This window comes from Dipodomys merriami, unplaced genomic scaffold (assembly GCF_024711535.1).
Source record: "Dipodomys merriami isolate MVZ:Mamm:240054 unplaced genomic scaffold, mDipMer1.0.p SCAF_22, whole genome shotgun sequence".
Classification (NCBI taxonomy): domain Eukaryota; kingdom Metazoa; phylum Chordata; class Mammalia; order Rodentia; family Heteromyidae; genus Dipodomys; species Dipodomys merriami.
Genome location: NW_027203604.1, coordinates 5,219,812 through 5,247,723, shown reverse-complemented (window position 1 = coordinate 5,247,723; position 27,912 = coordinate 5,219,812). Strand labels below are relative to the sequence as shown.

Sequence of the window (27,912 nt, the reverse complement as noted above, 5' to 3'; positions counted from 1 at the left end):
TAATAATACTCATGACTCAGAACTGACATTTTTGTAAAATAAAAATGATCATCTATAGTGAAGAATAAATCAGCATATTTTAAGAGTAATATTACTTTAAAAGAATATTTGTATATTCTACTTACCTGTCAGTTCTAATCACTATTTGTTGTCAGCTACTTATCATTCTTAACATATTAGGAATTAGGGTCCAAATAAAGGAGGCCATACCTTATGTTAGCCACTGTGGGACTTGTCAGAAGCAGTTCCTGGCCTCAAATAGTTCAAAACCTAGTTAGAAAGAAAAAACAATTAAAAGAATTCGAACCCTAAGTTTTAAATCTATCCTCATGACCCATGTTGGTTTTGCATGTTTTCCCAACTGCTTTTCTCCCAACTCAATATCATGCAAAGTAGGTTTCATATTATGAAGAAACCTTTCTTTGACATCCCAATAACTCTAATTTCCAAATAGAGGAATCTTGAGGTTCCAACAACTCTGTTTATTTCCATATCATCCTGGATCCCTATACATGTGTCATAGACACTGGCTCAATTTATACCAGCTGGTTTTCCTTAACCTCCTACCCTATAACTAGATTGCCTTTTGCAGTTAGATGTGACTGTGTGCTTTCAATGCTGTGTTTAAGCCATCTAACACCTGATCTCTCATTTTGTGATCCTGATCCATAGATTCACTCCTTGAGAATTCAATGAGGGATACAAAGCCTGAAAAGGCATGGTCCTTCCAGATCACCCTCATTGTACTAGCAAGGTCTAGTAAACACTACAGTATTATGTCCATGATAATGCCACCAGATCCGTCACCTTATCCTGATGAGGACAATTACTACTGTAGATTTCCATGTAAATGAGAATTAAATTTCTGTTTATTGAGTTATTTAAATGTTGAATGTTGTTTCAACATTTAGCCTGCCCAGGCTGTTATTGTTGGATTGTTTGATCTCTCTATTAGATTGCAATCTATAGTATTCCCAGAGTGGCTGTTTTTTTTTTTAAATCTTGTTCCAGTTTTGATGTGAGCCACACAGGAAATGGCACATAATGATCATCTCACTTTAGTTTTTAATAACTTGACTTTCTTAGGATATAATATACCATGGAAAATTTCATACCTTTTTTTTATTCTAAATCCAGTTATTTCTTTGGGAGGAATGCAAGGTTTCCTTTCGCACAGACATCAAAAAATACCTTTTGTTAAATGCCTTAAAGGCAAAATCTGATTTTACTCTGAAGCTTAAAGCCATGAAAACATTGAGACAGTTTGCCAAAACTGTTTGGGGCTTCCATTATTTGCAGGATTTCTGTGAGGTGCTGAGAGCCCTCCACAGCCTTAGTCACCAGCAAAGGCCTCTACAGTTCCTTGCTGCAGCATAGTGATTGGGATTGTCCTTCGAACCTCCGCCAGGGATTTAATGCCAACCGAGAGAAAATGAAAGGTAATTTTCTTTCCTTTTCAAAACAATAACCAATCACAGAACCCAAGACCTTCTGCTCTTCACATATTACAATGAAATAGCTTTTGAAGTTTAGACAAAAATAGAGGCATCTGACAAGCACTATCAAGTCTGACAGTGTACCTTTATGTGTTTATTACTCACACATCTCTCTCCTCCCTGCATTGCCAGGCAAAAGCCTCAGATCCACGCATTCCTTTCAGGCAACTACCTGTTTGTGGCAACTTCCCAAAGTTCTTTTCACAAATCTCACCCACCTGTGTCTTTACTATCATTCCCTTGCTGGTTAAATTGACTGTTGTTTGGGAGAACTGAACTCTGAGGTCTTCCTTTTTGTTTAGCCCTATGGAAGTAAGGAGAATATAGAGGGGATGGTCAGGCCTCTTTGCTTCTTTTCTAAGGAATGAAGATAAAGCTTTTTATTTGTTGGCCATGAGGCTTGAACTCTGGGCCTGGATGTTGTCCCTCAGCTCTTCACCTCAAGGCTAGCACTCTACCATTTGAGCCACAGTGACACTTTCAGTCCAGGCTGGCTTTGAACTGCAATCCTCAAATCTGTGTCCTGAGTAGCTAGGATTATAGGTATGAGCCACTGGGGCCCAGCTAAGATAAAGCTTTTGAGGCCAGATGTGCAGTGCTTTTACAAAATTACACATGCACATAAGTTTTAACTGACACATTGTAACTATACATGCTTATGGAGTATAGATTGGCATCGTCACACATACATACCATGTATAATAATTCAAGGTAGTACATTAACGAACTTGGATCCCTTTCCTTTCTATGTATTGGGTACATTAAAAATACATCTAGAACCTGTTTCAAATATTCAGTTAATTTCTGTCAATCACAATTTTCCTAATATACTAAAGAATTTTAGAATTTATTCTTCCTATCCAATTGTAAACTTGTACCCATTCATTTTCTCTCTTGCATTCCTCTGTTTTTCATATACATTTAATGTGAGATAGAAACTCTTCAATCTCCATTTTACAACTTAAATTATTACTCATTGAAACCTTTGGGCTAGATTTTATGGTCTCTTTCATAAATAACTAATTTATTTGTTAATATATAGTTTACCTTGCTAGAACATTTCGCCCTAGAGTATCAGTTAAATGCACATTGGATCTATTAGTTGAGGTCATTTTTTATTATGAATTTTTATTGTGTTTCAGGGTATTATATACCTGCCCTGCTTATTTTTTACTTTTAAATGACACATAATGATCACACACATTTATGAAGTACAATGCAATAATTTATATATGTATACAATGTATAATGATAAAATTGGAGTAATTACTTCCATCTCTCAAAACATTTATTTTCATGCATATTGGGAGACTCCAAACTCTTCTAATTCTTCATAAAATATATACTGAATTACTTTAAAATATAGTCACCCTACTGTTGAACACTAGAACTTCCTCCACTATGAAGATATTTCTTATTTGTGATGATTATTCTAGATTGACAGCTTTACAGGATTGAGAAATCCCTAGGATATTAATAAAGCACATCTTTGGGAATGTCTGTGACAGTGTGCTTAAAGAGGATTCTTTCAGGGGAAAATCTTCCTTAAATGTGAGCAACACAATCCCATAAGATGGGGGTCTGGGATGCAGTTATTTACTGGCTTCCTCTCAACTTCATGACCACCGTGACATGAATAGCCTGCCCAACATACTTGTGCCACCATAGTATACTACCGCAAACACAGGCCCAGGAACACAGAACAAAGCAGCCATAGACCAAACCTCAAAACTGTGAGCCCAAATAAATAAATCTCCCTTAAAGTGCCCCCCAGCTGCTATTTGTCACAAAGATTATAGAAACCAATAACAATTAAAGTTTTGCTCTGTTACCCTTTGTAACCTTCCTAATAGTTACTGGCCACTACCCTATTCTCTTCTATGAAATCAATCTTTAAAAAGCTTCCTTTCTTTTCAAAGACAAAGATCAAATCATTGTCCTGTTGATCTGGCAGAGGAGGCAACATAAAATCTGGCAGCCAGCAACATAAAAATAGTTTGATCCTACTCAAGTCATGCTTAGTGTTAGGGCCTACTGAGCTGTCCATGAAATGACTCTTAAAAAGTTACAACTTTGTGGGCTGGGAAGGTGGCTCAGCGGTAGAGTGCTTGCCTTACGTGCATGAGGCCCTCGATTTGATTCTTTGGCACCACATAAGCAGAAAAATCTGGAAGTGATGCTGTGGCTCTAGGGGTACAGCACTAGCCTTGAGCTGAAGAGCTGAGGGACAGTTTCCAGCCCCAGAGTTCAGGCCCCATGAAAGACAAAAAAATTAAAAATTAAAAAAGTTACAGCCTTGTATTTTTCCCTTGAGACTGAGAAATAGTATTAATAGATAGCAAGAGAAAATGAAATTTTGTCCAAAGAGACAAATGGCTCATGGAACATGAACACTGTGAAGACAGAATAAAACAATCAGGGAACTGTCTTAATGGTGAGGGTTCTTTCATTTTTCTCCTTTTTTTCCATGTTCTGATTGATAACCATAGCCACAGAAACTACAGGACTTAACACTCACAACATTCAAGTGTAGTTCTGTCCATCCAGAGGTAAAAGCTGGTCATATACAGCTTTAGAGTTGTCCTATATGTATACATGGAATATTATTTCACTTTGGTCATAAACTCAGCTTTCAGGATCTAAGTAATAATGTTTTAAGAAATATCCTTTCCTTTTATATAGTTGATGTTAGAGAAAAGACAATATAGAAAAAACTGAGTTAATCAGTTAATCAGAGACCTCCTGAGAAGTCATCTTTGGAAATGCCCTCACAGTTATAGATATAGGTTCTTTACCCGTATCGAGATTTCAATCCATCTAGTTTGACAATCAAGATTAACTATCACAACTGCTAGGCTTATTCTAAAGCATAAAAAGTTACCCTCTTGAGCGCCTGTAATCACGCCTGTAATCCTAGCTACTCAGGAGGCTGAGATCTGAGGATCACGGTTCAAAGCCAGCCTGGGCAGGAAAGTCTGTGAGACTCTTATCGCCAATAAACCACTAGAAAACTGGAAATGGCACCGTGGCTCAAGCAGTAGAGCACTCGCTTTGAGGTCAAGAGCGCAGGGACAGTGCCCAGGCCCACAGTTCAAGCCCCTATTGTTTCTAATGTATTTATAAGTTTCCACGTGATTTTTTTGTTGCTTTGCATGTCCCTCCCCCATGGTATAACCCCTGTTTTCACTGTATTTCATGTTGATATAATTTGTGCATGCGAAGGGAAAAAACAATAGCAAGAAAGGAAAAACCACTTGTGTCCTTATCTTGGGGTTCATTTTGCTTAACACCAACTTATCTGACCTTTACTGCTTGTCTCAGACATATACTAGTTATTGCAAATAAAGGAAACCATGGGACCTATGTTTCTTTAGGTCTGGCTTACTTCACTTAAAATAATTTTTTCCAAGTCTTTCCCGAACAAATGGGCAATGCCATTCTTTCTGATGGAGGCATGGAATTCCATTGTGTATATATCCCACATTTTCTTGATCCATTCATCGACTAAGGGGCATCTGGGTTGGTTCCATATCTTAACTATAGTAAATAATGCTGCAATAACCATAAAGCTACTAGCTTTAATATGGTCTTGTTTGTGATCCTTTGGGTAAATGCCCAAAAGTGGTATTGTTGTGTCATAGGGGAGCTCTATGTGGAGTCTTTTGAGGAACCTCCATACCACTTTCCAAAGTGGTTGAACAAGTTTACACTCCCACCAACAATGCAGTAGGGTTCCCTTCTGGCCACATCCCCTCCAGCATCTGTTGTTATTAGAGTTCTTGATTATAACCATTCTAATGGGGTGAGGTGGTATCCCAATGTTGTTTTGATTTGCATTTCTTTTATGTCTAGAGAGGTTGGCCATTCTTATTTCCTCTTCATAGAAGTTTCTCTGTAAATCTTTAGCCCACTTATTTATTGGGCAGTTGTTTCTTTGAGGATTTGTTGTTAGGGGATTTAATTTTTTGGATTCCAGGTATATTTTAGTTATGAGACCCTTGTCCATTGTAATGCTAGTGAAGATCTTCTCCCAATCCATGGGCTTTCTATTGATCTTGCTAGTTATGTCCTTTGCCATGCAGAAGCTCTGCAATTTCATGCAATCCCATTTGTCCAAACTTTCTTTGATTTGTTGTATTTCTGGGTCTCTATTAAGAAAATTTCAGCCTGTTTCAAGGAGACCTAGGGTTTCTCCTACTCCATCCTGTAATGTTTTCAAAGTGTCTGCTTTGACTTCGAGGTCTTTGATCCATTTGGAGTTGATTCTGGTGCAGGGTGATATATAAGGATCTAGCTTTAGTTTTCTACAAGTGATTAACCAATTTTGCCAGCACCATATACTGAAGAGGTTGTCTTTCTTCCATTCTATTTTTTTAGCTCCCTTATCAAAGATTAGATGTCTATAAGTCTGTAGGTTCATTTCTGGGTTTTCAATTCTATCCCATTGGTCCTAAGGTCTCTCTTTGTGCCAGTACCAACCTCTTTTGATTAGTATGGCTTTGTAGTAGAGTTTGAAATTTGGTATTGATATTCCTCCAGCACTGTTCTTTGTGTTAAGGATTGTTTTTGCTATTCAGGGTCTTTTATTGTTCCATGTGAATTTTTGTATTGCTTCTATTTTCTTGAAGAATGAGGTTGGAATATTGATAGGTATCGCATTGAATTTGTAGATAGCCTTGGGAAGTATTGCCATTTTCACGATGTTGATCCTTCCAATCCAGGAGCATGGGAGCTTCTTCCACTTTCTAAGTTCTGTTTTGATTTCCTTTTTCAGGTTTTTAAAGTTTTCATCATAGAGGTCCTTCACTTTTTTGGTTAATTCCTAGGTATTCTATTTTTGTGGGGCTATTACGAATGGAGTTGCTTTCCTGATTTTAGCCACGCTTTTCTCATTGTCGGCATCCAGAAAAGTCATTGATTTTTTTTTAACCCTGCTACTTTGCCAAAGTTTCAAATCAGCTTAAGTAATTTGGGAGTGGAGTCCATGGGATTCTTTAAATACAAGATCATGTCATCTGCAAAGAGGGAGAGTTTTACTTCATCTTTCCCTATTTGGATCCTTTTTATGTTTGCATCTTGTCTTATTGCTGTAGCTAGGCATTCTAATACTAAATTGAAGAGAAGTGGAGAGAGTGGATATCCTTTAAAGTTATATATTAAAGAAATGTCATTAAAAAGTTGCCTTTTGTTTAGACTAGTTTTTAAATAATTTTTTCAGTGTCCTCACATTTCCATAGATTTAAATATTAAGGTAATTCTTAACCTCTTGCATTAGCTTAAACATTAGGGAAGAAAACTGCTAAGAAAAAATAAAATTTGAAGCATGTATCTCACAAAGTTAAGTCCTTATTTTATGCACTGATCTATTTTCCTTCCTTCTTTCCTTCTTTCCTTCCTTTCTTCCTTCTTTCACTCCTTCTTTCCTTTCTTCCTTCCTTCTTTCTTTCCTTCCTTCTCTCCTCTATATTTCCACTCTTTGTTCCCTTATATCTTTCTTGTAAAATAGATTGATTTAAAATTTGTTAAAAAGAATAACAATTATTACCGTATCTCTAATGTATCTTAATTATGGAATTCATTTTAATGAGTTTTTATTGTAAAAATACTGTACAGAGGGGTTACAGTTACATGAGCAAGGTAATAAGTACATTTCCTATGAAGCTTGGTTGTCTCTTCCTTTGTTTTTCCCCTACCATTCCATCTCTCCCACTTCCACAACTACACTACCACCCCCCCCACCCCACCCCCACCCCGCCTAAACTGTAAAGTTCATTTTTCAACATAGTGTCTTGTACATCTCATTACTACAATGGGTCAACCTGTATTCCTATTTAAACATTTTGTTTTTTCCCTTCCCCTCCCAAATTAGACCAACATCAAATCCAGTGATAACAGGGGTTATAACGTGGGTGAGGAACATACAAAGAAACAAAAAAAATCACATGGTACATTATAAATACATTAGAAACAATAGCAAGAAAGGAAAAACCACTTCTGTCCTTATCTTGGGGTTCATTTCATTTAACATCATCTTATCTGGCCATGTGTGCATAGATTTTGATCTTTTCTACTTGTCCCAGACATATACTAGTTATTGCAAATAAGGGAAACCATGGGACCTATGTTTCTTTGGGCCTGGCTTGCTTCACTTAATATAATTTTTGCCAAGAGCTCTTGACACGTATTATAATTACTAGAATATAAGGTTTTTATGATGTAATATGGCTAGACATATGAACAAGCAAAACTTTTTGGAAACCTCAAAATTTTATCCCAAGAAAATTAAAAAGAAATATGGAATTCAAAACTACAATGTGAATATAGAACATCACATATACAATGGATCATTCAAAAACAAACACCAGAGCAACTACTACTCAGGAGAAAAAAATGGGACATTTCTAGCCATAGAAGCCTTATGTTTTCTACCAATTGCAGCTCTATCTTCTCATCGAAGACAAACATCATCTCAGTCTGTAACATTGTGGTTTACTGCTAACTTGAACATGATATAAATGCAATCATATATGATATGCTATTTTATGTCTGGTGTTTTTCCTTTTTTGGTGGGGGGGGGGTTTCCGGTCTAAGGGCCTGAACTCTGGGCCTGGGCGCTGTCCTTCAGCTCTTCAGTTCAAGGCTAGCACTCTACCACTTGAGCCACAGTGCCACTTCTGGCTTTTTTCTTTTTGCTTATGTGGTGCTGAGGAGTCGAACCCAGGGTCTCATGCATGCAAGGCAAGCGCTCTACCACTGAGCCATCTTCCCAGTCCCTAGTGTTTTTCCTTAATAGTATGCTCAGATGTATTCATGTTGAAAGTTGTTAAATATACCATATTTGATGTCTGTAATACATCCATTGGAGCCTTTTCAGATTGGAGCTAATGCTACAAGAAATATCTCTATAGGTATTCCTTGGTATGAATGTTGGATACAGTAATAACCGATATTGCTGAATCATATCTTGCACATATTTTCAATTGAATGAGTAATGCCAAGTTATAGCACTTATATACTTTGGTAGTATCCATATGTTGTTGTTGCATAACACTTCTGACAATTTACAACATTTGATAGAGGGATTTGCTTTCAAAGAGGAAAAGGAGAGGAAAAGGAAAGCTGAGACTAGTAATGGAAATTTTCCTAGTTTAGGATCTCGTTAACTGTAGAAGAGTATCAGCTCTGCTCTGAGTAACAAAGATTGAATGTCACAAAGGTTTTTTCCTAGAAGTACGAAGATCCATGACGTAGTAAGGAGAATGATGAAGAGTTTTGTATGCTATGGAGTTATGAGAATATAAATCAACCTGCCTACAGAATTTCAGAGTAAATAATTCATGTATATGTTTGAATGTTTGTAGTTCTTGTTGTTGTTGTTTTAGTTTTACCAAAAATGAATACAACTAAAGTCCCTTTATTTGCTTTTATTATTTTTTTTGTCAGTCATGGGGTTTGATTGCTGGGCCTGGGCGCTGTCCCTCAGCTCTTCAGCTCAAGGAGACCATTCTACCACTTGAGCCACAGCGCCACTTCCAGTTTTCTGGTGGTTTATTGGAGATAAGAGTCTGCTGGACTTTCCTGCCTAGGCTGGCTTTGTCCCCCAGTAATTATAGGCGTGAGCCACCAGTACTTAGCTCAAAAGTCCCTTTATATATGCCAGTTATGAGAAATTTTACAACAGACCATAAAAATAAAATTTTGCCAGGAAAAGATTATTTCATATCAGGCTATTTTAAACTTTACCATATTATTCCCTTGTGATTAATTTTGGAAAAAAATGCATCCCAAAAGTGAAAGAAATCTAATTCTACCATTTTCAGGTATGAAGGATTTTCCCATAGTTATTTACAAATGGTTCAGGTAAGTGATTTTTATATGCAAAGTATTATATAATTATCATATAGAAACTGCTTTTGAAAAGATATCCTCTTGAGCCAGGAAAAAAAATCTGGATGAAGTCTTGGACAACATCTAATTAAACCTCATTTCACAGATGAGGAAGTCTGGATATACAGTTGCTCAGTTATTTGATCAGGCTGAGGTAATAGTTGACTGCACAAACAGAGGCGTCCAGTCTTTTTTAAATCTAAAAACTACACATCACAAAATCATTTTAGTAAAGAAAATTGAAACATTTATTTTTTTTGATCTGACCTTTTCTCCCACATATATCAGACCACATTAGAAATAATCAACATCAGCATGTCTTTTTTTCCTTTGGTTTATGTTAGATTTCACCAGATGACTTAATATTTTATAGTAATTTATGTTTTGTAATTGTCTATATACTTATCTCGCCACTTACTATACTGAGAAATCAGAAAGTAGGGAATTCCTTTTCCTCTGCTTTTAGTTTTTAGAATTTTGCATAGGCAGCACACATTGTGATATATGGTAAACATTTGTGGAATGCAAGGATGATCAAATTTTAACACACTGATGAAAAAGTGTTCAACATCATTAGTCATTATGAAAACACAAAGCACAAAAACAGAGATACCTCATTTCAGTTAAAATAATAGTCATCAAAAAAACAAAAAATGAAAAATAACCAATGCGGAGAGAATGTGAAGAAGAAATTATACATTGCTGGTGGATTACAAAAATTAGTTCAACTACTGCAGCAAATAGTTTGGAAGTTCATATGAGCTAGCTAGCTCACTTTTGACTCTATATACAAAGGCTATCATTTCAGTATAAGAAAAAGACACCTGCATGCTTATGTTTGTTGTTGCACTATTCCTAATGTCTTAGATATGGAATCAAAAGACTCAAGCCCATCAATAGATGAATATAAAAAGGAAATATGTCATAGACATATACATATATACATATATGTGTGTGGATGTGTATGTGTGTAAAACAGAATATTATTCATCCATGTAAAGAATGAAGTCCTGTTATTTAGGATCAAATGGATGTATTCATACATAATTCCCTACCTTTTAATTTAGGCTGGACATAGTATTTGGATTTTTACCAAAAAATCCCACAACACTGCTATTATTCACTGTAGTAGGGATGTATATTAGTCTAACTAATATGGAAATTAGTAAGGAAGTTTTTCAAAAAAAATTAAAACTGATTTACTCATACAACTTCTAGGTACATACTCAAAGGACTAAACCGCTGAGTTAAATGGCAACTCCATTGTACAACTATTTATGGATAATAATAATAATAAAAAGAAGAGGGAAAATAATTTTAGAGATTCCTATATATTTATCATGACAGCGTTAACTTTAGCCAAATAACAAAATAAGGCTTGACTTCAATGAATGGAGTAATGGACTAAAAAATGTTTTTACAGCACACTGGAATTTTACTCAATGAACTTTTACTCAGCTACTAAAAAGAGAAAAACATGTCATTTGCTGAAAAACAGATGGAACTGGAAATCATCATGTTAAGTGAAATGTTAAGCTAGTCACACAAAATCAAATTTCCTTTCATTTGCTAGAAGAAACAAAACAAAACAAAATAAGGATGGTCATGAAAGTAAAGTTATCATCACTAGGCAGAAAAAAGGACAAGGATAAGGGAAAGTCAAGAGAGGGATAAAAAAGAAAAACGGAGTTGGTGAAAAGTACATTATTTGCATATTATGTAAGTGTTATTAAAAACCCTGTATTATGTACAATTTAGTATATGCCAATAAAGGTTAAAAATTAACTGTTGAAAAAATAAGTCCTGGGCTGGGAAGGTGGCTCAGTGGTAGAGTGCTTGCCTTGCATGTCTGAGGCCCTGGGTTCGATTCCTCTGCACCACATAAGCTAAAACAAAAAAGCTGGAAGTGGCGCTGTGGCTCAAGTGGTAGAGCACTGGCCTTGTGCTGAAGAGCTGAGGGACAGCGCCTAGGCCCAGAGTTCAGGCCCCATGACTGAAACCAAAAAATAAAAATAAAAATAAATTAAAAAAATTTCTTTCTCTGCTTTTCTAGCTCTTTCTCAGCTCTTTCCTTCTCTTCTCTTTCCCAGCTCTCTTCTCTTTCCTAGCTCTCTCTTTCCCACCTCTTTCCAGATGCTCTCTTTTCTAGCTCTTTTCTCTCTTTTCTAGCTCTTTTCTCTCTCTTTCCCAGCTCTCCCAGCTCTCTTTCCCAGGCCTTTCCCCACCACGTGGAGGATCAAGATGGCTTGGTGCCAGCTGGAACGATGAATAAACCTACCCCTTACCTGAATATCACGTATATGGTGCTGTTCTTAACTCGGCTACCTCTTTTTTTTTTTTTTTTTGGGTCCGGTCGTGGGGCCTGAACTCTGGGCCTGGGCGCTGTCCCTCAGCTCTTCAGCTCAAGGCTAGTGCTCTACCACTTAAGCCACAGCGCCACTTCCGGCTTTTTTCTTTTTGCTTATGTGGTGCTGAGGAATTGAACCCAGGGCCTGGAGCATGCAAGGCAAGCGCTCTACCACTGAACCACCTTCCCAGCCCCATCGGCTACCTCTTTTTAAAAACCTAACATAAATGGTGCTGTGACTTGGATAAAGGACTTAAAGTCAGTATAGGTGGGATTACTCTGTTTTTTTTTTCCTCTTTTTTCTTTTTTGTTTGTTTTTGCCTTTTTGCTCTGAGGAATACCCACAGTTCTGATGGCTTTTTGTGAACCCGTCTGTGTGCTGCGGACACAGGCATCGATACCATTGCTGGCCTTCACATCCACGTCCACTCTACTCTGGTGAGTGAAACTACTCTCTATGGTTCTCTGTTGCTCAGTCTCTGTCCAGATGTGGCACCACACCAGAGAACTCCTACAGCCTTTAGCTGAAAGGCTGGTCACCTCTGAAGCTGAGGACACTTGGCTTTGAGGGCTTGGCCATTTCTCTCTAGAGGGATCTGGGGGAAGTTGGAACACCGCTTCTGCCTGGTCAGCTCTCCTTCACTCACCGGACTGACTCTCCTACACATTTAATGGGGTGCTGCGAATCACGCCTGAGCCGTGAAACCCCTTTGAAATGCCTCCTGCGCTCCCTGGAAAGCCAGACAGCCTAATTTTATGCCATTCTCAGATGTGCACAGTTTTTGCTACTGCAATGGTAAATGGTCAGAAGTCTGTTTAATTTCAGGCTCTCTTTGCTCTCTCTCTGCCATTCATGTCCAACTTTCTATCCTTTTTTCTACAACTTTTTGGCTTGTGCCCTGAAGAGTGCGATGCAGGCTGGGTCCCGGGGACCCCCTCTAGGTTCCCTCTCAAAGGCTAGCCAATGTAGGCTTGATCTATTTGTTCAGGGTTTCTTTGCATTCTTTCAGAAATTCGCCATCTTGAGTTCGCCATCTTGGCCACATGGTGGGTTAAGGGTTTGGCCCCATCTGACCCTTAACCTTCCTCCAAGCTTACCACTTCATCCATCTATTCTAAGGTGCCTTGCTAACAAGTTGCTCTTTTCACAGGCCCTGGTAACTGAGGCCCAACCATGTGATGTGCTTTGTTAGCAAAGATGTCTACACACTGTTGTCAAAAATTTTAGGTTTTGAGTTTTGTCTTTTGTGTTTTGGGTTGTGTATTCTACTGACTACATGGTTCTAAAATACTGGGCATATCTGTGCTAAAATTCTCATCACATCTAATGAGTTTTGTCATTTCAGAATATTTGTTGGTTGATTCTTGATAAGAACCAGGTAAGCTCTACTTATTCTACTTGATCTCCTTGTTCCTTTAATTGGAAATAATAAAGGGCTTTTGTGGCAAAGATTTCAGTTCAAAGCCAACCCAGGCTGAAAAATCCCTAAGACTCCATCTCCCAACTAACCTGCAAAGAGCCAGGCTGGAAGCATGGCTCAAGACTCGTATCTCTAACCAGCCAAACTCTGCAAGTGGTACTATAACTCAAAGTGGTTCAGTGCTGGCCTTGAGCAGAAGTGCTCAGGGACAGTGCCCAGGCCTTGAGTCCAAACCTCCTTGAATACCAACTGGGATAAGCCATCCCAGCAACGAGCCCCTAGACTCAGCCAATCTGGGGAACAAGGGAACATGGAGAGGAGTAAGAGGAGATGATGTCACATCAGCTACTTTGTGCCTACCCTTTCAAAATTAACCAGAGCTGGGAGGTCAGTAGAAGTAAGAAGCCTGCCCATCCAATGTCTATACCTGTCTACCTATTAACTGAACAAGAATTTATATTCTTGCCTTTGTTACCTGACTTCTCCTCTACCTAGTCACCAGATATTAGTAGCTAGGGACATTTCTACCAATATTTGTCAGCCCCAAGTCCTTCCTCTTGCCATTTATTTGCTCTCTAGTATTTTTTTTTCCAGCCCCTCAATGCTCATGAGACTTTTCCAGACTTCATCTAAGGACTCATCCCACCAAGGGACAGCTGCTGCTCGCTGCCTTCTCTGAGAAGGGACCAAATTTCAGCCTTTTACCCCTATTGTCGACACCCCTTGTCAGCAGGAAGTAGCTAGAGAGAATCCGCGCCTATTTCATGATTATTAAAAGGCTGGAATGTAAGGTCCGCTCCTGGATGGCTAGCAGACTCCACCCTCCTTGCAGCAAAGTCTCCACCCAGTACCTGCAGTTACCTAGGCAACTGGGACACCTGGAAGAGGTCACATCTGCATCCACTGAGGTCACATCTGAATTTGATGTGGCCACACCTTTCTCCACCCTTGCCCTAGATAAGGCCTAGCCCAGGCCCAGACACCCTCTCTCTGCTTTTCTAGCTCTTTCTCAGCTCTTCCCTTCTCTTCTCTTTCCCAGCTCTCTTCTCTTTCCTAGCTCTCTTTCCCACCTCTTTCCAGATGCTCTCTTTTCTAGCTCTTTTCTCTCTCTTTCCCAGCTCTCTCTCTTTCCCAGCTCTCCCAGCTCTCTTTCCCAGGCCTTTCCCCACCACGTGGAGGACCAAGATGGCCTGATGCCAGCCTGAATGATGAATAAACCTACCCCTTATCTGAAAAAAAAAATTCTTTATAAAAAAAAAGAAAAAATAAGTGCTGCAAAAGTGATGATATATTTCTTACAAAATTAGGTCATAAAACTACTGTGGTTCCCCCTCCCCCCACCACCCAATCATCCTTTCTTTTTTCCATTTTTTCCCTTGAAGCTTTTGTGTCAAGGGTAAGGCTAACTAATATGTAATAAGAGAAACTATAAAAAATAGAATTAATTTCTCGAGCTTATACCAAAGTATACCAAGATGTAACAACCATAGGACAGAGCTTAGAAGGGCATCTTCTGAGTCATGAAAACAACCACATCAGTAAACTTGGAAGTTAATCCATTTACATTTGATCCACCCCTTTGTAATGACCCCAGTAACAGCTGATTTCTGGATTGCAATCTTGAGAAGCCATACACATAGGTATCGTTAAGCGATGAGCTAACAAAAAGTGGGTCCAAGTTGCTAAATTATGATGGGACAATTTGCTAACTTGGCAATAATTAACCAAGACATTTTGTGTTTATCCCTAAGCATACCACACTATTAGGGCAAACCTATTTAATACTATTTCAGAGAGGACTGAAGATATCTGAAGCAGAAAGCACTGTAACATAGTTAACTTAATGTATAAACTTCAAAATCATGTAGGAATCAAATTCATTCTTTAGTACCTTGGATCATTTAATTATACAAAAGATATATAGATGTGTATGAAGATGTCTGAGTGCAAATAAGATCCAATTTAAAATTATAGAAGTTGACTATTTAGATCTGTTACATTGGTTTGCAGATAACAGAAAACTTGAGACACCAAATTTGGAGACACACTGGATTTTATTAGATCATTTTCAATTGCCCCAATCTATGCTGACTTCTACTTAAATATCTAACCTGATTCTAACACTGCCTCTGAAAAACTTATCAAAATATGATCAAAGTAGTGGGTGACAGTGTGGGACTGAGACTTTGAGACTATTCCAAATCATCTGAATCTAAAAATGAGGCCATGACTCTTTCACAATAGTTGTTCAATACCAAGAATCCAGGGCAGTTTCTGCTCAGTAAATCAGAGTTCATGTTAAAATTTATATAGCAATGATGAAAAGCTGCCAAGATAAAAAAATAGAGTGTTTGGGATTATAGAAAAAGGGAATGCAATTCTCACATGAAAAACAAACTCAGGAACTGAAAATCTTTGTTACTAGAGCTGTTGGTACAATACAGAAAGACTTCAACCTCTAAAGAGAGACCCTGATTAAATGTTAGGCTATTAAAGAAGAGAAGGCAGGCATCTTAGTTATTAAAAGGTTTTTCATAGGTGAGTACAATTGTTTTCATGTGTTTGAAGTCAAAGATGTGGTATTCATCCCACCAGGAATTCCTATTGAATACTTCATTTTCTGCAGAAGCCACAATACAAAATTTCCTTTTATCCTTGTTTCTTGCTATAAAATAGCCTGTCCCAGGGGGCTTTGATTAAGATGATGAGACAAATAAAACAAAAAAGAGAGTCCATTAAATGTCCGCCTGAAACCAGAGCTGCACAACTTAATAAGAAAGACTGCTCAAAACCAATAATGAAATAATCACCCTCCTTCCACCACTGATAAGAAAATGAAAGCGAGATGTAGATTTGGTGAAACTAATTTATACTAGCGGAAGGAAGAAGGGAAAAAGAGCAACTACAGAAAATCAACTGTTAATAAATATTGGAGATGGCAGAAAAGTCACAAGATAAGCACTGCATATGTTTCTCCAGTGAGAAAATGGCAATCATTTCTCAGAGAAGAGACACTGATAAGGCCCCCTCCTCCCCAGCACGCAATCATTTTGCATTTTATATTATTTGAAAAGAGCTTGATTATTTTCCTTTGAATGAAACCAGATTGATTCACATTTACCTGTCAACAGAATGTTCCTTTCCCCTGTTTTGCCTGTCTATTTAAAGGCATATGACCTGACTATAAAATTCTATATAAAAACCTTTAGTTGGGTGTAAATAAATAATGATGTGACCAGATTGTGTTTGGATTTTTTTGGTGCCAAATTATGCCAAATTAAAATCTACAGCCTGATAAATATGACTGATATCTTCAGTAATGGATGAGGGTCACGTCACTTTATTCAATGTCAAATAAAACCTTTAAAAATAATATGGATAGGGAAAAGCTGCTCACAGAAATGGTAGTTATGCAACTTGAAGCCTCATCTACAGGGAGAAGTCAAAATATTTGGTCACTTTTGGCTTTGTAAACTTGCCCGAATATTTAAATATTTTTATACCAAGTAGGTACAGAGAAGAATAGTGCAGACAAAGAAGTGAGCAGATCCAGTTAATTCACATGGGTTTCATTTACTATAGTGAAGTAAGACACTGGACCCAGGGCCATGGAAAGAAAGAAGTTCAAAAAGTAGTTGCATAGCATTCCTCAATATTACATTATATTGTTTATAACTGAACAGAGATAGTTAATAAATCACATTCTCTCAGACAATGTGCACCAAATTGCACAGTATCAAATTTTATAACACTGAAATTTCTCAAGATTTAGGTAGGACTAACATTTAGAAAGGATCTTCATCTAGATGTCATTCAATGAAAGAACAAAGGGAGGTTACCAGGAATTTTTGCCTTGATACAAGGGAGACAAATTTGCATTTAGGTTGATATTTTTAGTAATAAGGTATTTTATACATTCATCTTGTTTGCCTTATATCTGGCTGAGTGTTGTTGTTATTTCAATTTCAAGTAGTTCTGTGGCTTTGCATTTCTTCAGTTTTCTGTCGTTTCCCCTGGGAGTTATTTATTTATTTATTTTTTGGTTATAAACACACACACATAATTAACTAGGTTGAAAACATTCACCATGAAATTAAAGCAAACATAAAACATAAATTTTGTTAATTCTTCTTTCCTATGTGCTGGTTAAAACTTTCACTGGGAATTAACTTTCATGTTGGCAGTTTCAGGAAGTTTAATACAATTCTTCTCCATGAATGTCTTTCGTGTCTCAGTTTTCAATGGCTAACATTTCACATTTCCATGCAAAAAGATCACTGAAGGACATTAGCATGAATTCAGACACATGGAGTTAGCTTCAACTTGCTCTCAAATTCCCCCATGTCCTAAAACAAAATGAACAGGAGAGACATCTTAGGAATCTGTTGGGTTAAGTGAGTCCACAATCAGTGGACCCTTCGATGACTTGATACAGTATCTTCAAATAAGTGCGAGCTTGGTATAGAACTTGATTGCTTCCTATATCTGTTTTCTTATAGGAGATCAAGCTTCTGGCTTCTAGATTCATCATGGCATGGATAATTTTCTTTTTGAAGTACAACATCTCATTCATGGTGGTAGGTTGTGACTTGGCACTAATAATATATAGGCAGTGGCTCTAGTGTGGTCAACCAGGCTCTAGTTTTGAAGAGAAAGAAGTGGTATCTCTTCTTTGTAGATAAAATAACTTGATGGTTTAAGAAAGGCTCTGTGTGCTGCATTAAACATTACTGCTAGGACAGGTATTGAATTTGAACCATGGAACATGCACACACACACTTATCTAGTATGGTAGCATAACATTTTATTTTGAGAAATAACCACTGGTTACCTTAAATAAAATCATTGTGGTGATTTCTATCTTGGGTACCTCTGGTGCACATCTGGATTGCTATTTAGAAAACATGGAGGCTATGAAATATAAACACTATTGAATTCACCTATGGTGTTTTGCAGATATTAGACATTAATGAGAGAGATAAATATAATTCCAGATCAAAATATGAATGGCAAGAATTGATAAACTGCTATACAGAACATCCAGGTCACTTGAAGTCTACAGCAAGTTTTGTTTATCCTCACATTATATTGTTTGTAAATATGAAAATTAACAGGTTAGTGTTTTAAAAAAAAGTAAGAAAGTACTCATATGCCTCCATCAGAAAGAATGACATTGCCCTATTTGTTAGGAAATGGAAAAACTTAGAAAAAATATATTAAGGGAAATTGGCCAGCCCCAAAGAAACATAGGTCCCATGGTTTCCTTTGTTTGCAATGATTAGTACATGTCTAGAACAATCTGAGAAGGTCAAAGGCTATGTACATATGACCATATAAGATGATGTTAAGCGAAATGTACCCCCAAGACAGGGACACAAGTATTTTTTTTCTTGCTTGCTATTGTTTTTAATTTATTTTTAATGCACTATGTGATTCTTTTGTTTCTCTTGTATGGGCTTCCCCCACGGTATAACCCCTGCTTTCATTGTATTTGATTCCGGTGTTCTGCATTTTGTATATACAATTTTGTAATTTGGGGAAGGGAAGGGATATAGCAGAATGCTTAAATGGGGATACAGGTTGACGCATTGTGATGATGAGATGTATAGGACACTATGTTGAAAACAAACTTTACAATGTTGGGGGAGGGGGGAGGGAGGAGTTGGGGTGGTGGAAGGGAAGGGATGGTAGGGGAAAAACAAAGGAGGAAGTAACCATGCTCGATAGGAAATGTACTCATTACCCTACTCATTTAACTGTAACCCCTCTATACAGTATTTTTACTATCTATCTATCTATCTATCTATATCTATAGATGTATATAGATGTATCTATATATGTATATATATATATAGAGAGAGAAAGTACCCCAGCTGTAGTCATAGGAGTTCAAACTACAAGAATCAACTTCTTTCTTTCTTTCTTTCTCTCTTTCTCTCTTTCTTTCTTTCTTTCTTTCTTTCTTTCTTTCTTCCTTCCTTCCTTCCTTCCTTCCTTCCTTCCTTCCTTCCTTCCTTCCTTTCTTTCTTCTCCTGAGGCTTGAACTCTGGGCCTCAGTGCTGTCCTTGGGTTCCTTTTGCTAAAGGCTAGCACTCCAGCACTTGAGCCACAGCACCACTTCTGTTTTTTAATGTGATTTTGGAGAGAAGAGTCTCATGGGGTTTTCTGCCAGGTCTGGCTTCAAACCAGATCTCAGCCTCTTGAGTAGCTAGGATTACAGGTGTGATCTACCAGCACCCAGGTCAACTTCTTAACACTTAACTTGTTTTTATAAATATTTTTAAGTTAAAATTGAAAATGATGTTCATAAAATTATAAACATTTTATAAATTTTCAAATATTAATAAGAAGTATGAATCTGCTGTGATCTTTGGACTGAGCATGGAAATTTTTCATTCTGATTCCAGCTCTCCTGGCAGTGTGGTCTAGTGAAGCTTTCAAACTTCATTTCTGATTGTACACCGGCATTACCTATTTACCTAAGTAGGATTGTTATCAGTCCATATGTGTCCAAAGAATATGATTGTAAAGAGACAGGATAATAAGCTATTGTTGAGACGTAGTTTGTGAGCAAAGAAACACGTTGTATTTATTCCTTCTGGCAGGCATTTTGTGACCATGAGGTACCAATTACAAAAAAATAGCAACAGGAATAGGTATAGAGACTGCACGAATTATAAAAAATATTGAGCAGAACCTTAAGGCACTATAGTGCAAGTCTTCCTGGGTTCTGGACTTTTTACTATGAAAAACCAAACATAGTTCTACCAATCCAGTTTGAATAGGACCCATTTAACTTACAGTGTCTTTTTACATTTCCAAAATGAGCTTTTCTCTTTCTCTGATTCATGCATGCATTAAATCTCTACAGGTAAAGATAGTTTATGGTTGTTGGCTTTATGTGTGGGCAAAGCACTGCATTGACATCTTATGTGACTGTTCCTAGTTAAAGTTACAACACTCTTACTTTAAAGATGAGAGAACTAAGGCCCAGAGAATGAAGGGATTTGTCTAAAAGCAACACAGGTCTCTAACGAAGACTGTCTGGTTGGAGATTGCATGAATTTTTTCATTATACCATTCAACAAAGCAATTGCAACTCTTTATGGATGATTCCCTGGTTGGCAGAGACGTGCACAAAATGGATTCTTTTAAAGGTACCAAGAAATGCCCAGGATAATCACCAATGCTTCTGCAGGGAACAAAACACTGGCTGGATGATGGGAGCACTTCCTTTCTCCTCCTAACCAAAAACTGCAACAAAGTCTCTGAACAAATAAATTATTAAAGCTTACATAAGCAGTCATTGATTCCATACCCCCATGTGGCTTTCCTCTCTATTGTAGAAATCTTTTCCTAATTCAAAAGAAGTCATTATTAAAAAGCTAATCTCTTTGCATGTGAAGAATGGTGTGTGCTGCAAATGTCTCAAATTGTGTTCTAAACACAGTCTCACTGAAGGGTTAGAATAGCGGGACTATTATCAAGTCATAAGGGAAAAGAATAGACACCTCGGAATAAATACAAGAGAATTCTTATCATGAAAAGTGGCTTATTTGACTACAAACAGTGACATCTTCAGAAAAGCATTCTTCTCTGTTTTGTAAACAACATATAAAATTGCCAGATTCTACCACACACATGTCAAGAACAAGAAGGAAACTAAAATAAATGTTGAAAGCAGTCTGCATTAAGAAGCAGAACTGACTGAAGTGAAAGGAGACAGGAAGATAGGAAATACAAATGTGTGTTTGCATTTTGTCAGCAAGGTCGTTCTTATTTGTCCCAAGGTGAAGAGAACTGTTTAGATGACATATGTTTGGTAAAAGTGGCTGTACCAAATTTTAACATCATGAAGCCTGGAAATCACACTTTATTTTGATCAGTCATTTTAACATTGTATATATTATTTATTATATCTTTACTAGGATAGAAAAACTAACATTGAATAAATTAATATTGTACACTGTGAACTTTTTTTATATGAAAACATTGATTTCTACTCTAGAATTATGCTTGGAGCCAACCATCAAACTCTCCTCTAAGTGACTTATGTTGTAAATATCTTTTGGGTAAAAAGAATTAAAGAATTAAAAATGTTTCATAACATATATTATATATAATAAATGTGGTACCTTTAAAAGGTAAAAAGTAAAGTAACAATAAATATAAAAAGATTATAAAATTGTTCTTATTAACCTAATATAAATTGGTAGTTTAATACAGGGACTAATAGCTGATGCCTGTCATTGTAGCTACTTGGGAGGCTGAGAACTGAGGATCATGGTTCAAATTCAGTTTGATCAGGAAAGGACAGAAAAATTCTTATCTCCAAGGAATCATCAACAAGCAAGATGCAGAGCTATAACTCAAATGGTACAAGACCAACTTTGAGCAGCACATTCAAGTAACAATTCTGGGGGTAAAAAAATGAATGAAAAGACAGGGACTACTTCTTCCCGCCGGTGGCATCGGGGAGCCCCTGGCCTGGGCCATGGAGGGGGCCTGCCCCACCGGTGTCACCACGACGGGCTACCAGCCGGCCTGCCCCACGCGGGAGGCCTGTGTCTACAGCAACTGCGAGGAAAATATTTGGAAGCTCTGTGAATACATCAAAACCCATGCGCAATGTCCTTTAGAAGAGTGCTCTGGTGTCTTCATATCAAATGATAAGAAGATGATTCTTCTCTGGAAACAGCAAGCAAGACCTGGGGATGGACCTGTGATCTGGGATTTCCATGTTGTTTTGCTTCACACATCAAGTGGAAGACAGAGCTTCATTTATGATCTCGACACTGCTTTGCCATTTCCCTGCCCATTTCACACGTATGTAGAAGATGCTCTTAAGTCTGATGATGACATTCACCCACAGTTTAGGAGGACATTTAGAGTGATGCGTGCAGATTCTTACCTGAAGAACGTTGCTTCTGACCGCTCTCACATGAAAGACTCCAGCAGGAACTGGAGGGAGCCTCCTCCACCCTATCCTTGCATTGAAACTGAAGACTCCAAAATGAACCTGGACGATTTCATCAGTATGGATCCTGATGTGGGATGGGGAGCTGTCTATACACTATCAGAATTTGTACATCGGTTTAGCAGTAGAAACTGCTAACCTTGACATCAGGACATGGAACTGCGGAGAAATCCTATGAGGAGCTATCCTTTCATGTAGGACAGCAGACGTGGAACAGTTGGCTTGGAGTTAAGCTTTTCTCTTTTAGTTCAGTTGAGTGGAAATATGACTGAGTATAAATATAAATGAAGGAAATGAACCTTTTCTTTGGGACTGGGGATCTACTACTGAGTTATCCCTAGCCAAAAAAAAGGCCTTAAGTTCAGTTCTTATAATGATGCCTTAAGTGTTTATTTTTGTGATCCAGATCATAAAAACAAACAAATAAACACACATACACTCACATACACACAAACTCTCTTTTTGATATTATCAAGTTATAGTATATAATTGTTAAAACATTCCTGTGGCTCATTTGTCATGTTAGAATGTTACGGTCTTATTAAGTAGAAGTGTGGACTTGGAGTTGGAGCCTTTTGTCTTTTCTGGATGCTTCCTGTATTTTTTGCTACACTGAAAGCAATTCTTGGGTAGGGCTGTGAATGGTGGCTCTGTGATTCTCCAATGCTGTAAGAGATACCCATAAAATGTTTCTAGAGACAGCACAGCTGCTTTGAAAGAGACAGTTTTGTAGGCTGAATCCACAATAACTATTGGTCATTTTGGACTATCATGGTAAAAAAAAAAGTTTGCAGTTCTCTTGGGCTGAGTGTTATTTGACTTATTTATATATGGTTTTAAATAAAACTTCCTTAAAATTAAAAAAAAGACAGGGACTAATTTTTGAGATGATAATCATAAGACAATCATTAAATAATTTTAATGATGGGATCAGAATGTTTGCTCTGAATTAACGCTAAGGACAAAGAGCTAGAAGTTATGAAATATAACAAAAGGGCTCTAGAGAGAGGACTATGACCTTTATTTCCAGGAGTTTCTTGACTACAAAACACTAATACTTATAATAAGAAACAGAGCATGGTCAGGATTTTGAGAAAGACCAAACATTTTGGCATCTATTGTATGAAATGCTCACTTTCAAATGGAAGATCTGAAAGGCTTCCTGGATCTGCAGTAGTGTGTTAGAGTGCTCACGCAGGGGTAGAAAACGTGATTGAGAAGAAGATTGGGTTTGGAAACCCTAGGCAGTTTGTCAACACTAGCAGTGGAAATTAGTAGCATCTCTTCACTCTGCTTGACGTGCTGTCTACTACAACACAAATCTTATTGTCAGATCTAGTGCTGCCTTATTTTTCATAGTTGATGGTTTATGTAAAATGGTTACAAGTTAACTATGTTCTCCCGTTAATATCCTTATACATTTATATATTTTTTCCATTTCCCTTCTGAGATCTTCTGATTGAGCAGAAGACTTCAAAAGTTGTCCCAGAGTTGTTTTAGTTTGGGTGGCAGCGGGTGGGGATCTTCTCTTAATGTTTGGCAAAGTTAAAAAGTTCAAAATGCTCCCAAAGCAAACTGTTACCAGTTATTAGATTTAGAGTTTGAGGCGGCCATGTACGCACTTGTGCTTGTCTCCTAATTTTTATCAGGAGGGAACGGGGAAAGGGGAGTCATGGTACATCATTTGTTGTTACTCTGACAGCTGTTCCCTATAGCGATGCTTTATCAGTATGAGGGAGATTTGTGTTAAGAAAGTCTAATGTTAGCATAGGATGCTCTTGATTGCTACACTAATCGTTTTTGAAGGGACTGTGCCCAGCTAACACAGAAGATACCTGCATGCAGTGGAGACTTCACTGAAGCTTGGATCCCTTTCTGTGTCTACTTGTGTAATCGTCCTTTCCTAACCATTGTTTCATCCATCCCTTCAGATATCTTTCAGATCACCGTTTCCTTCCAGTTCCTGGATGGGCTCTTGTATTCCCTCCCAGATCCACACGGATAGTCCTGATGAGTCTCCTCCCTCCAGTCTTTTCTACTTCTAACCTCCAGGCATCTCTTCCCACAAGTCTTATTTTCCATCTCAGTTTTGAGACAATAATAATGATGATGACTGATTTATAGAGCACATACCATGTGCAAGGAACTATCTGAGTGGACACTTTCAGCTATTAAGTTCTGAAAAATTTAATTAGAATTTTCCCCTTTCATCTGAAACTCAGAGGGCAGTTCATGCTGGCAAGCTCACACAGGGTGAAAGGAATTTGATAGCATTCAAAGTAAAACCTGTCCCATTGAAACCCATGCTCTTTTCATTATACTTTATGGTATACCAATGGTCTGTTTTCCACTTAATCTATTCATCCACCCCAATCACAAAATTCAGAGTTGCTTCTTCTTCTTCATCTTGAACTCATAAACTCAGCCTCCCACATTTAAATTTATTTCTCTTCCAATCCCCTGGCTACAGCTGGGCTTCTTAATACCTTTAAATGGGAAGCTACAGAAGAATTGCTACCATTTCTTTTCTTCCCATATTTTGTTACTTTTAATCCATACTTTCCATTTCAGCCACAGTAGTAAAGAACTCAAACTGTATTACAGATCATTTAAATTTTCTTCTTTACTCTTTTTTTTATTATTTCAGCTGTAGCAAGCAGGCTGTTGATTCAAACAATACATACCATATAATGAAGGTATTTGGAAATATTGAAATTTTTATCTGGGAAAAAGAACTATGTCCTAGATTTAATTGGACAGTTTAATCTGAAAGCAGAGCATAAGAAGGGTTGCAGGGAGAAAAATATAGCAACAGGGGCTGGCTTCTTGATTCCCTGTACTCTTAGTACTTAAAGTTTGCATAAAGAAAAGGACGATCTGTCTCTGATTTGGAGGATCAGACTAAATTGGGAACACTGAGAATTTTTCCCAGGATGATCCAGTACCTTGCCTTTCTGGGTCAACTCAGATTAATGCTCATTGCATTACGAATAAAATTAATGCTGGATACTGGGGAACAGATGTGAGTTCATCACATGAGTTCAAGAATGGGGACTTCTGATATGTAATCCAGCCTGATACCCTCTTTAGCTTTGGGAATTGAGTTGATAAATCTGCTTTGCAGAAATGTGGTTGGAAAATATGCACCGTCCTTGTTTCATTAGTTAATACATTGGATATTTTCAGTGACCACATTTTTTTTCACTGCAAACATAGATCTTTACATAGTTATTGGATATTTTCCTCCCTCTTTGGGATTCTTTTAATCATTGTCATCAAGTCAAGTTCATGAATTAATTAGTGATATGATTTTACTATTAAGAAGACCAAGCCAGCCATTTTAGACAAAGCCTAGGCTCCTTAAAAATATTTCTAGCCTCTAGGAATTTCTGGACTATCAAGTTCTATGGTAATATTTACAAGCTCCTTGCTTCCAACTTTTGTGGGTAAACTGCATTTTTTTGGCTCAGTCTCTAGATTCACAGATGAGTTATTTGGATTGTACATGCTTAAGTAAGATATTTAAAAATAAATAATAAACTAATCAATTAGAAGTATATTTTACATTGGTAGTATTGTTAAATGCAATTGGAAAAATCGATGATTATTCTACTCTTGTAGTAAAATATAGTAAAAATGGAATTTACAGAAATGACCAGGAAACTGTGCACATACACATACACATATACATACATGCACACAATGTTGTTTTTTGTTGTTGTTGTTGTTGGTCGTGGGACCTGAACTCTGGGACTGGGTGCTGTTCTTCAGCTCTTCAGTTCAAGGCTATCACTGTATCACTTGAGCCACAGAGCCACTTCCAGCTTTTTCTGCTTATGTGGGGGCTGAGGAATCTAACCCATGGCCTCATGGATGCGAGGCAAGCACTATACCACTGAGCTACCTTCCCAGCCTGCGTACAATGTTTTATATCATAATTCTCAAAAACAATATACAGAACTAACAATTACAGAGATTTTTTTTGAAATTTTGAAATAACAGTTTTCTTGGAAGAGCCGTAATATATCTGTGGCATTTAAGAAGTGGTGAAGTATGTGGGTAATGGGAAATTCAAATTAATTCAGAGTAGTTTTGCAGATCTCTAGGGGTGGTAATTTAGTCTAATGGGAACTTAATAACTCATATTAAACACATTGCTAATCTGATGCTTTGCTTACAGTAAATTAGAACCAGTAGGATTATAAATCACTTACCAAAGAAAAGAGAATATTTTGAATTACATTTGAATCGTATATTAACTAAGAAGGAACAGGAAGGAAGAAAGAATTCTTGTTACTTCTAAATAAATTCCAATCATGTTGGAACATTAAGTAAACACTAGGGCATGACTATGGTTATCAAATTCTACATACGTGGTAAAGTATGGTTCATGATTCAGACTCTGAAGAACTACAAAAGTAATAGTAAAAAGAAGATTATAAAATGGCTTTAGAATTCATGTTCTTCATAAAACACTGTTCCACAGAAATTCAAAGAATCATTAAGAGATTCTTCTTAATGATACTGAAGTTTTCCTAAGTCCCAAGCATGGATTTTTATACCTTTTATGTTGCCTTTAGCTTTTACCATCATACTTGTTTACAGATGTTTCTGTCAGTTCTAATTACCAAGAGAAAAGCATATAACTATATAGACATCTACTTTTTTGCTCTTTTCCTCACTTATTAAAAAATCTGGAGTGCCTCCTATGTGCCAGACAGAGATTTCATAGAAACTTGCATAAGGAGTGGGATAATCAAGCTCCACAACTTCATGCTACTCTCTTGTTTGTGGCAGGAGTAGGCAGCAAGCAATCAACACACTAATATGCCATTTTGTTTTATCACAAATACCTGAATACAAAAGCATGGAAAGAGGCAGTTAGCGAATGATGTGGAAGCTAAAATTCCAAACGTTATTATATTATATTGGGCTTTGGGAGAAAGCCTCCATGATACAATGGCATAAATGATGAACAGAAAGTGGAAGAAAATGAGAGGAGCCATGAAGATAGTCTAGAGAAGATCATTTCAAATATCAGGACCAACAAATTTGCAGCCTTGGGTCTAGAAACAAGACAACTTTGCTGAAAGAGTAAAGTTACCAGTGTTGTTGGAGCTCAGTGAACACTGGGGAAAGAAGTAGAGTTGTATAGAGTGTTGAGATACGATATAGAGTTCACCAACCTTTCAAAAGATGAAAGATTTTTATAATAATGGAGTATCAGAGGATTGTGGACATAATGTCCACAAATATCTTGATATAATGTGTGTGTGTGTGTGTGTGTGTATGCAGGTCTTGGGATTTAAACTCTGCTTGGAGACTGTCCCTGAGCTTTTTTGCTCAAGGCTAGCACTCTACCACTTGAGCCACAGAAGCTCCACTTCCTGCTTTTTGGTAGTTAATTAGAGATAAGAGTCTCAAACTTTCCTTCCCAGGCTGGCTTCAAACCATGATCCTCAGACCTCAGCTTCCTGAGTAGCTAGGATTACAGGTGTGACTCTTTTAAAAGACACATTGGCTAGTGGAGTGAAACTTGGGAGATAGAAGAGACCAGCCTAGGAGGCTCCAATAATAATCCAGTGAGAGATGATAATAGTTCAGGTCAGAGGTGAAGGGGTGATTTTGTAAAGAGCAGTAAAATTCAGGATTCATTTTGAAAGTGGAAACATTAAGAATTGTTGATGGAGTAAGTGAGGAAACCAAAGAGAATAAAAGTCAGTCTTACTCAAGCTTTTGTGTGTAAAAAGCCTAGAGTAATAGAAATGCTGTTACTGAGTTGAA

The 27,912-nt window shown here is 37.4% G+C and overlaps 1 protein-coding gene and 1 pseudogene across 41 annotated transcripts in view; one reads left to right on the top strand and one right to left on the bottom strand.

The window, feature by feature from the left end:
* Ptprd (protein tyrosine phosphatase receptor type D) overlaps positions 1-27,912 on the bottom strand; it is a 2,013,525-nt gene that overhangs the window by 804,995 nt on the left and 1,180,618 nt on the right. For all 41 annotated transcript variants that reach the window (XM_070033182.1, XM_070033181.1, XM_070033197.1 and 38 more), the window contains one exon: positions 211-270. The gene's annotated coding sequence lies outside the window, so the exon portion shown is untranslated. The remainder of the gene's footprint in view (positions 1-210; positions 271-27,912) is intronic.
* Positions 21,829-22,287, top strand: LOC138834571 (protein N-terminal glutamine amidohydrolase pseudogene; annotated as a pseudogene).